Source organism: Arachis duranensis, chromosome 9 (genome assembly GCF_000817695.3).
Source record: "Arachis duranensis cultivar V14167 chromosome 9, aradu.V14167.gnm2.J7QH, whole genome shotgun sequence".
Classification (NCBI taxonomy): domain Eukaryota; kingdom Viridiplantae; phylum Streptophyta; class Magnoliopsida; order Fabales; family Fabaceae; genus Arachis; species Arachis duranensis.
Window position 1 is genome coordinate 41,391,321 of NC_029780.3, and position 11,524 is coordinate 41,402,844.

Genomic DNA, 11,524 nt, shown 5'->3' on the forward strand with positions numbered 1-11,524 from the left:
GACCTGAGGTGTAGGGATCACTCTCCTCGAGCCAGAAGAGTTTGGCATGGATGGCTTCAAAAGAGCTTGGGAAGTTCCTTCCCCATCAGCCCGGGCCGAGATGTTTTGAGCTGCAGTAGCTTTCCTCGCCTTCTTGAAAGCCTTCATTACATAATTATTCTTGGACATCTCTGCACAATAAAAAATAACAATTTTCCACGCCAGGAAAGAAAGCAGGAGAAGAATAAGATAACAAGATATATCAAGACAAATACCCAATGCAGTTCGAATAAGGGACGGGTCTCCCAAAGATTTTTTAGTATCCAAGTGAGGAGGTTCCCCCCAAATATCCTCTAGGACATTCACAAAGGCCTGCTCGACCTCATCCAGCATCTCCCAAGTATATCGGGATACCACTATGTTTCTCTGCCACTCTAAGGGAAAGCAGGACTCGTTATTTTCATCCAGAAAGAAAGGCCAGGCTCCTTCAACAGCCCGGACCTTAAAGAAGTAGTTCTTAAAATCCCGAAAAGATTCATCATACATGGAAAAAACCTTATGCCCCTGGGCAGACCTAAAAGAAACCCAAGAAGCCTTCTTCTTGGTAGTCCCAGGCTTGATCGACACAAAAAGGTATAGAAAAAGAATTTGCGAAGTCCTAACACCAAATTCTCGACAAACAAGCTGAAAAATCTTGATGAAGCCCCATGAATTCGGATGGAGCTGCGAAGGGGCTACGTTACAAGACCATAACAGGTCAATTTCAAAAGAAGTAAAAGGAAAGGTGATGTTCATTTGGCTAAAAAAAGAAGTCATAAGCATAGAAGAAGGGACGCTCCCCCTGGATTAGGACTGGGAAGCAAACTCTATCACCAGAATTAGGTGCTACCAACTCATAATTGCCCTCCTGATCCTCACTGCTACAGACACGATGATGCTTTCTAAGCGTCACACAAAATTCTGAATCGACTAAAGAAACACACAGCAAGACAAGAGAGTCTAGCCAATCGGACATCCCTTCGGGAACCTCAGAAGACGCCTCGACAATATTTTTCGGGAAGACATGGCCAACTAATCCTACAAGCAAAAAAAAATTAGGTTACTAAAAAGGTAAAGACATCCCTGACAAAATTAAAACAACTCGGACAGCACAATCCAACATGGTACATCAGATAAAAAGGAAAACCCCAGGATACGACCCAAAGTCTAGGGGCATCCTTTGGAGGCAATCAGGGAATAAAGATTCAAAGAAAATCCACAAGACTAATATCTCAGCAGAAACCCTTTCCAAGAAAAACAAACACGAAAAAGATCAAACAAGCCATCAAAAGGAGCAAACTTCCTCAAAACAAACAAAGTTCAGCAAAATAGGAGTAGCATACGAAGCCCTAAAAAGCCAAATTCGGAGAAAACACCCAGAAGCATACATAAAGGTAATAAGAAGACCAGAAGGCGTGCATCACAGTGATAAACCAAGCGTGATAATATACAAAGATTCAAGCTTTCCAACATGCACTCAGTCAAGAACTTCAAAAAACAAATACAGAGCAGCAAAATAGACGACGGAAGAAAAAGAAAAACCAACCTGAAAAAAGGAGAAGAATGCGGAAGAAGATTGAAGACGAAGAGGCCAGAAGCTACCGTCGGAAGCACTCACGATCGCCGAAACCACGTTGAGACACCAAGAAATGTAAGCTTTCAAGGGAAAACAGAAGATGAGAAAAAAAGGGAAGTTACGAAATAGAGAAGAGAAACCGTTTGGTGAAAAGTTCAAAAAGATCAAAGAAACAAAGCATTAAAACTAATTAATGAGGGCATTTAAAAACCCTCGTGCGTTCCCATGGCAAGGATGCCAATCTAAAAGCACGCGCTCTCAGAGGAAGCTAAACGTTTCGCATTCAAAAAGGAACTCTACAAAGATAAAGTCGACAAAATGCTCGAGTTCGGCTCTACCCGAGAAGGTTCAAAGTCCTAAAAACTAAGACTTTACCTCTAAAGGGAAACCGAGCTCAAGCAGGGGCACTGTTCATACCCTGTGTCGAGATGTCTGACCCGGAATGTTCTATAGACAAAGCGACCGACCTCTTCAGGTCAGCACAAACCGACCTCTTCTCAAAGAGCTCGGCCAAGTCATAGGAAAGCCCAATAAAGGGCCCAAATAGAGGAACATGACCCCAATCCAAAAGGCAGCCCAAGCCTATAGAGATAAGGGCGGTTCCCATGAAAGATAAGATAAAGATAAAGATAAGATAACTAACTTATCTTATCTGAAAAGGTCACTTTACACCATTATAAATACACTAGAGCACCCAGGTATAACTCATACTCTGATTCTACTCAATACCTGCTTAATACCCTTGCTAAGTTAAGCATTGGAGTCCCTTGCAGGTACCCCCACCCTCCGGGGACGAAGGATCAGCACCATTAATCTTTGAAATCACTTAACACACATATCAAGGCATCTAATGGTAATAAGAGAGGATTAAACATAGGGAACTTAAGGCCAAAGAAGCATGTTTTCAATCAAAGCACATAATTAGGAAGGCAAATGTAAAACCATGCAAATAATATGAATAAGTGGGTAAAGAGTTGATAAAAACCACTCAATTGAGCACAAGATAAACCATAAAATAGTGGTTTATCAACCATCACCAAGTCCAACATGTCGGACACAACAGCTCCGACCCACACAGAAGATCTCGTCCGAGATCGACCTACAGTTTCATGTAACCCTCGGAACACCATGTATTTAGTTCACTAATGAGCAAGGGAGGTTCATCTTCCCAAGTCTCATTACCAAAGAACTTGGCATTCAGCTTCATGATGGCTCCTAGATATTGAGCAACTTGCTCTTCAGTTACATCTTCATCCTCTTCAGAGGAAGAATAGTTCTCAGAGCTCATGAATGGTAGAACGAAGTTTAATGGAATCTCTATAGTCTCTATAAGAGCCTCAGATTCCTTTAGGTCCTCAATAGGGAACTCCTTTCTATCCGGAGGACATCCCATGAGGCCTTCCTCATTGGGATTCACGTCCTCCCCTTCCTCTTTGGATTTGGCCATTTTGATTATATCAATGACCTTGCACTTTCTTTTTGGATTCTCTTCTATATTGCTTGGGAGAGTACTAGGATGAGTTTCAGTGATTTTCTTACTCAGCTGGCCCACTTGTGCCTCCAAATTTATAATGGAGGGCCTTGTTTCATTCATGAAACTTAAAGTGGCCATAGATAGATCAGAGACTATATTTGCTAAGCTAGAGGGGCTCTGTTCGGAATTCTCTGTCTGTTGCTGAGAAGATGATGGAAAAGGCTTGCTATTGCTAAACCTGTTTCTTCCACCATTATTAAAGCCTTGTTGGGGCTTTTCTTGATCCTTCCATGAGAAATTTGGATGATTTCTCCATGAGGAATTATAGATGTTTCCATAGGCTTCACCCATGTAATTCACCTCTGCCATTGCAGGGTTCTCAGGATCATAAGCTTCTTCTTTAGAAGATGCTTCTTTAGTATTGTTGGATGCGTTTTACAATCCATTCAGACTCTGAGAAATTATGTTGACTTGCTGAGTCAACATTTTGTTCTGAGCCAATATGGCATTCAGAGTATCAATTTCAAGAACTCCCCTCTTCTGAGGTGTCCCATTACTCACAAGATTCCTCTCAGAGGTGTACATAAATTGGTTATTTGCAACCATGTCAATGAGTTCTTTAGCTTCTGCAGGCATTTTTTTTAGGTGAATGGATCCACCTGTAGAATGGTCCAGTGACATCTTAGAGAACTCAGATAGACCATCATATAATATATCCAAAATGGTCCACTCTGAAAGCATGCTAGAGGACACTTTTTGGTCAACTGGTTGTATCTTTCCCAAGCTTCATAGAGGGATTCACCATCTTTTCGCTTGAAGGTCTTAAGATCCACTCTAAGCTTGCTCAGCTTTTGAGGAGGAAAGAACTTGACCAAGCAGGCCGTGACCAGCTTATCCCAAGAGTCTAGGCTATTTTTAGGTTATGAGTCTAACCATGTTCTAGCTCTATCTCTTACAACAAAAGGGAAAAGCATGAGCCTGTAGACTTCAGGATCTACTCCATTAGTCTTAACAGTATCACAAATCTGCAAGAATTCAGTTAAAAACTGATAGGGATCTTCTGATGGAAGTCCATGAAACTTGCAGTTTTGTTGCATTAGAATAACTAGTTGAGGCTTCAGCTCAAAATTGTTTGCTCCAATGGTAGGGATTGAGATGCTTCTTCCATAAAAATTGGAAGTAAGTGTAGTATAATCACCAAGCATCCTCCTTGCATTGTTGTTGGGTTCAGCCATGTCTCTTTCTTTTTCGAGATTCTCTGTAAGATTTTCTCTGGACTATTGTGCTTTAGCTTCTCTTAGCTTCTTCTTCAGAGTCCTTTCAGGTTCAGGATCTGCTTCAACAAGAATGTCATTGTCCTTGCTCCTGCTCATATGAAAAAGAAGAGAACAGAAAAGAAGAGGAATCCTCTATATCACAATATAGAGATTCCTTTATGTGAGTAGAAGAAGAAAAGAATAGAAGAAGGAGGAGAAAAATTCGAACACAAAGGAGAAGAGAGGGTTCGAATTTTTAGATGAAGAAAAGTGTTAGTAAATAAATAAAATAAATAGAAAGAGATGAGAGGGGGGGAATTTTGAAAATTATTTTTGAAAAAAGGTTAGTGATTTTTGAAAATAAAGAGAAGAAATAGAATTAAAATTAAAATTTGAAACAATTAGTTAATTAAAAAGAATTTTGAAAAAGGGTAAGGTGATTTTCGATAATTAGAGAGAGGAAAGTAGTTAGGTGGTTTTGAAAAAGATAAGAAATAGTAAAACAAACAAAAAGTCAATTAGTTAGTTGAAAAAGATTTGAAAATCAATTTTGAAAAGATAAGAAGTTAGAAAAGATTTTGAAATTGATTTTGAAAAAGATATGATTTGAAAAGATATGATTGAAAAAGATATGATTGAAATTTATTTTGAAAAAGATTTGATTTTTAAAATTAAAATTGATTACTTGACTAACAAGAAACTAAAATATATGATTCTAGAATTTAAAGATTGAACCTTTCTTAACAAGAAAGTAACAAACATCAAATTTTTGAATCAATCACATTAATTGTTAGTAAAGTTTCAAAAATTATGAAATAAAGATAAGAAAAAAATTTTGAAAATCAATTTTAAAAATTTTCAAAAATAATGAAAAAAATGAAAAAGATTTGATTTTTGAAAAAGATTTTGAAAAGATAGGATTTTTAAAATTGAAATCTTGAATTGACTAACAAGAAACAACTTATTTTAAAAATTTTTGACTCAATCAACCCAAAGATTTTGAAATTTATGAGTAAAATAAGGAAAATATATTTTTTTATTTTTGAATTTTTAATGAGGAGAGAGAAAAACACAAAAATGACTCAAAACATGAAAATTTTGGATCAAAACCAATGATGCATGCAAGAACACTATGAATGTCAAGATGACCACCAAGAACACTTTGAAGATCATGATGAACATCAAGAACTTATTTTTGAAAAATTTTCAAGAAAAGAAAAACATGCAAGACAGCAAACTTAGAAAATTTTCATGTTTAGACACTATGAATGCAAAAATGCATATGAAAAACAACAAAAGACACAAAACAAGAAAATATCAAGATCAAACAAGAAGACTTATCAAGAACAACTTAAAGATCATGAAGAACACCATGCATGAGTTTTTTGAAAAAATGCATAAATTTTAAAAACATGCAATTGACACCAAACTTAAAAATTGTCTCAAGACTCAAACAAGAAACACAAAAAAATTTTTGGTTTTTATGATTTTATTAATTTTTTTGGGTTTTTCGAAAATTTCTTTTTGGAAAAATGAAAATAAATAAAAAAATTTTGAAAGAATTTTGAAAAAATTTTTGAAAAGAAAATTACCTAATCTGAGCAACAAGATGAACTGTCAGTTGTCCAAACTCAAACAATCTCCGGCAACGGCGCCAAAAACTTGATAGGCAAAATTGTGACTCATACTTTTCACAACTCGAACAATTCCTAGTAATGGCTCCAAAAACTTGGTGCACAATACTATGGTTCACACACATTCTTCACAACTTCGCACAACTAACCAGCAAGTGCATTGGGTCGTCCAAGTAATAAACCTTATGTGAGTAAGGGTCGATCCCACTGAGATTGTTGGTATGAAGCAAGCTATGGTCATCTTGTAAATCTCAGTCAGGCGGATTCAAATGGTTATAATGGTTTTCGAATATAAAGATAACTAAAGCATAAAATAGAGATGGAGATACTTATGAAATTCATTGGTGGGAATTCCAGATAAGCGCATGAAGATACTGTGTTCCTTCTGAATCTCTGCGTTCCTACTGCTTTCATCCAATCATTCTTACTCCTTTCCATGGCAAGCTGTATGTTGGGGGATCACCGTTGTCAATGGCTACCATCCATCATCTTTGTGAAAATGGTCCAGATGCGCTGTCACCGCACGGCTAATCACCTGTCGGTTCTCAATCATGTTGGAATAGAATCCAGTGATTCTTTTGCGTCTGTCATAATGCCCAACACTCGTGAGTTTGAAGCTCGTCACAGTCATCCCATCTCAGATCCTACTTAGAATACCACAGACACGGTTTAGACTTTCTGGTTCTTAGGAACGGCCACAAATAATTCTAGCTTATACCACGAAGACTCTGATCTCATGGAATGGGAGGCTCGGTTGTCAGGTGAGGCAACCATGCGTCATGGGTCAGGAATCCAAGAGATACACACTCTAGCTTTCGCAGGTAGAACGAAAGTGTTTGTCAGGCAAGCGTTCATAAGTGAGAATTGTGATGAGTGTCACGGATCATCACATTCATCAGGTTGAAGTGCGAATGAATGTCTTAGAATAAGAATAAGCATGAATTGAATAGAAGAAAAATAGTACTTTGCATTAATACTCGAGGAACAGCAGAGCTCCACACCATAATCTATGGTGTGTAGAAACTCCAGCATTGAAAATACATAAGTGATAATGGTTCAGGCATGGCCGAATGGCCAGCCTCCACAAAAGTCTAAGATAGCATAAAATTGATCAAAGATATGGTCAAAGACCCCTAGAACAATAGTAAAAAGTTCTATTTATACTAAACTAGTTACTAGGGTTTACAGAAATAAGTCTAAGTGCAGAAATCCACTTTCGGGGCCCACTTTGGTGTGTGCTTGGGCTGAGCTTAAGCTTTACACGTGCAGAGGCTTCTCTTGGGGTTAAACGCCAAGTTGTAACGTGTTTTTGGCGTTTAACTCTGGTTTGTGACGTGTTTCTGGCGTTTTACTCCAGAATGCAGCATGGAACTGGCGTTGAACTCCAGTTTACGTCATCTAAACTCAAATAAAGTGTGGACTATTATATATTTCTGGATAGCCCTGGATGTCTACTTTCCAACACAATTAAGAGAGCGCCATTTGGAGTTCTGTAGCTCCAAAAAATCCATCTCAAGTGCAGGGAGGTCAGAATCCAATAGCATCAGCAGTCCTTTGTCAGCCTCCTATCAGATTTTTGCTCAGGTCCCTCAATTTTAGCCAGAAAATAACTGAAATTAAAAAAAACACACAAACTCATAGTAAAGTCCAGAAATATGAATTTTGCATAAAAACTAATAAAAACATCCCTAAAAGTAGCTAGATCTTACTAAAAACTACCTAAAAACAATGCCAAAAAGCGTATAAATTATCCGCTCATCAGCTGCCTTTAAATTTGTTCTGTGCTCCTTTATTGGGATTGCTCTGGGCTCCTATGGTGATATGGCCGAACTCTTTGAGAAGAGGTCGGGTAGTCCTTACCTGAAGAGGTCGATCGACTTGTCTTCGATCAGCCTGGGTCGTACAGCTCGACCCAGGCCATGAACAGTGCCCCTACTTGAGCTTGGTCTTCCTTTTGAGGTCCTGTCCTTTTGGTCTTTTGGCCTCTCTTTGAGAAGCTGAGCTTGAGAATTTTTTGTTGGGTTTGTTTGTAGAACTTCAATTTAGTAGCTTTAAATACGGAACGTTTCTCCTTGTAGCGCGTGTTTTTGCACTTCCTTGGGACCGTGCGAGGGTTTTAAATGCCCATTAACCTCTTTTGCCGTTTCCCTCTTTCGCTTTTCATTTTGAACTTTCCCAAAAGAGTTTTCCTTTCAGTTTCTTCTTCTCTTGCTCATTGCGACACCTTTTTTATCCTTCTATTCTTCCGTTCTCTGACTCGTCTGTGACTCTCTCCATTTTTCACGCCTTCGCGCTTTTCTTTGTTTGTCGGAGGTGATTGTCGGAGTGGGCTTTTCTGTCTTCAATTGGTTGCTTCATCATTCTCGTTTCACTGTAGGTTGTTTTTTCTATCTTCCTCTTTTTCTTTCACGCCATTTCTTTTTGTAGTTCTATTTGGTCATGAGAAGTTTTTGATCTTGCTTGAGTTTGTGTTGAAAAGTTTGAGTGTTTTTTCTGCACTTTTTGTTGTCTTGATCATTTCTGCCATGCGCACCGTTCTTAGGGCTTTTTTGATTTGTATGACCTTCCGTGTTTTCCTGCTAGTTTGGGCTTTGAATGTATGCACTATCTCTGGTTGTTATCTTCTTGATTTGGAACTTTTAAAATGATGAACTATTTGGCTCTGAGAAAGGAGGCGCCTTTGATGATTTTCCCTTTGCATGTTTGGTGTTTGATAGTTTGTTTTGCTGATAGGTTGTGAAAAGGTGATGTCTTTGATGGTATTTTGTGTTTTTTCTTGTGAAATGTCGCAGTCAAAGGAGGGTTGTTTTCTTGTTTGAGGGATGTCGGGATGTAGGCCGTAGTCTTTCCTGAAACCTTGCTCTGTTACTACCTCCAAAGGATGCCCCTGGACCTTTGGTTTGAGTCTTGGGGTTTTCCTTTTGTTGTTGTGTGCTTTGGTTTGAGTGTTATCCATATTTGTCCGAGCTGATTTCTGATTTTGCCCAAGTTTTTTTGGTTAGTAACCCATTTTTTCTTGTTCTCATTATAGGACTAGTTGACCCATGTCTTCTCGCAAAAATATTGTTGAGACCTCTTGCAAAGTTCCCGAGGGCATGTCGGACTAGCTGGACTCCCTCGTGTTGATGTGTGTTTCTGTGGTAAATTCTGAGTATTGTGTGGAGCTTAGAAAACATCACCGGATCTATAGTAGTAGGGATCAGGAGAAGAACTATGAGCTGGTAGCGCCTGACTCCGATGAGAGGATTTTCTTTTCTTCTCTGAACCAAGGGGAACGCCCCTTCTTTTATGCCTACGATTACTTTTTTAGCCAACTGAACATTTCCCTTCCTTTTACCTCTTTCGAGACTGACTTGCTGTGGTCATGTAATATAGCTCCGTCCTAGCTCTATCCGAACTCTTGGGACTTTATTAAGATTTTTAAGATGTTGTTCCAAGAGTTAGATTGCAAGCCTTTTCAAACCCTTTTTCTTTACCTCTTTGTTTTGACCAAACCTGTGACTTCCAAAAAGAAAGCTTCTTGGATATCTTTCCAGTCTACACAAAGAAAGAAAGTTTTTTCCATGTATGACAAGTCCTTTAGGGATTTTAAGAACTACTTTTTTAAGGTTCGAGCTGTTGAACGAGCTCGACCATTTTTCTTATAGTCGAATAATGAACCTGCCTTCCCCTTATGCTGGCAAAAAAATGTTGTGGTGTCTAGATATTCGTGGGAGATACTTGATCAGGTTGAGCAGGCTTTTGTGAGTGTGTTGGAGGAGATTTGGGGCAACCCCCTCATCTCGACACAAAGAGATTCTTAGGGGACCCCTCCCTTCTTCGAGCTGAGCTGGGTAGTGGTCGTCTTCTTTTTTGCTTTTACTTGCTTTTGTTTCTTTTTCTTCTAGTTTTTGTAACTTGGTGTTTTGCTGTGCTTTTTCAAAGATGGTTAAAAACAATGATTCCATGAAGGCTTTTAAGAAGGCGAGGAAAGCTATGGCTGCCTAGAACGTTTCAGCCAAGGCTGCTGGGGAGGGATCCTCTCAGGTTCCTCCTAAAAAGCCGACCTCGGGCGCTTCTAGGCCGAGGAGGGTGATCCCTACTCCTCAAATTCATTTGGTTGATCCTCGCCAAGCTTCTACTGTTGCCTCTACTCCTACTACTAGCCCTCTACCGAAAAAACAAAAGACTGTTGAGCCCTTTAACCTTGATGCCCCCGACTTTGATGCCGTGGGATTTGTTGATTGATGACAAGTCATCATATACCCATTTTTCAAGCTAATTTCACTTGTTTCACTAGTCTTTATGCACTTTCTTGCATCCTAAGTAAGTAATTTGGAATGAAAATGCATAACTTCTTTAAATCAAACAACCACCATTTAATTGATGCTAAATCATGAGGTTTGGGCTAAAATTAATTGATTTTTGATGATTTATAAACCTTGTGAATTTAGTGATACTTTGATTGGCTGTTTTGATTTCTTGTAGGTGAAGAAAGGAAGAAAAGAAGAAAAACGTGGCTTAAGAAGTGTGGCCATGGAAGGAGAAGTGTGGTGCAACATAGAAGGAGGAAGCAAACATTGCTCTCCACAAGAGCACACTGCTCTCCAAGAGAGCAGCATGATAAACCAAGCCTCCAAAATATCACTGCCCTGCCCACAATAAGAGTGGAGCACAATTCTATGCCAAAGACCAAAGGAAGCAAAAATTCTGCTCTGCCCTCCTCAAGAGCAATATCGGGCTTCATCCAAGAAAAATTCAAAGGAAATTGCTCTCCTAGTGTTACCCATGGGTTTCGAACCCAAGAACAAGGAAGAAAGGAGTAGCGCTCAAGTACAAGGAAAACAAGCAAATTTGGCTTGTTTTCAATCTCCAAGAATCGAACACAGCACCATGAGGAAGCAAGGAACTAGGCGCTACTTTGGTGCCAAGAAAACCAAGGAAAAAGGGGCAGCGTGTGCTTCCACCAGGTTTCGAACCTGGGACCTCACCCTTGGTTGCTTTGCTGCGCTGCCCACAAGGAGAGCAGAGCAGCATTTCTTGGCACGGGCAGCACACAAGCACGCACGGCCAGGAGCATCACGTGCAGCTTGGATGCACGGAAGGCAAGCATGCACGCACACTGCCCCGCTCTCCACAAGGGCAGGGCAGCATCTTGAATGCCCATCACACGCAGTACGAGCACGCAGTGAGGCCGCATGCACCATTTCCCTGCTGTGCTCTCCACAAGAGCAGAGCAGCCTCCTGGAGCCAACTTCTTCATGGGCTGAAAATTGGATTAAAAATCCAATTTAATTCATTTCTTCACCAAATCAAAAGCCCATCAAAATTCCAAAATCCAAGAATAGAAAATGTATAAATAGGAGATAGTTTGATGTAATGAGGACCTTTTCTTTTTATTTTTGAATTCTTACCTTTGGAGACTTCATTTTCTTTGAGAGATTTGAACTGAGATCTGAGAGAATTGGGAAGGAGAATTGATCTCTCTTCTTCCTTGTTCTTGCTTGAGCATTTTTACTTTTCTTGTTTGAGTCTTGGGTGTGAAGAATTGAGGAATTTCTGTCTCAATCTCCATTTAAGATCTCTT

At 39.4% G+C, this 11,524-nt stretch overlaps 1 non-coding gene across 1 annotated transcript; it reads left to right on the forward strand.

Moving 5' to 3' along the window:
* Positions 1-3,807: 3,807 nt before the first annotated feature.
* Positions 3,808-3,910, forward strand: LOC127742031 (small nucleolar RNA R71). Its single transcript, XR_008003218.1, has one exon. It is a non-coding gene; the product is annotated as a small nucleolar RNA R71 (small nucleolar RNA).
* Positions 3,911-11,524: the final 7,614 nt, after the last annotated feature.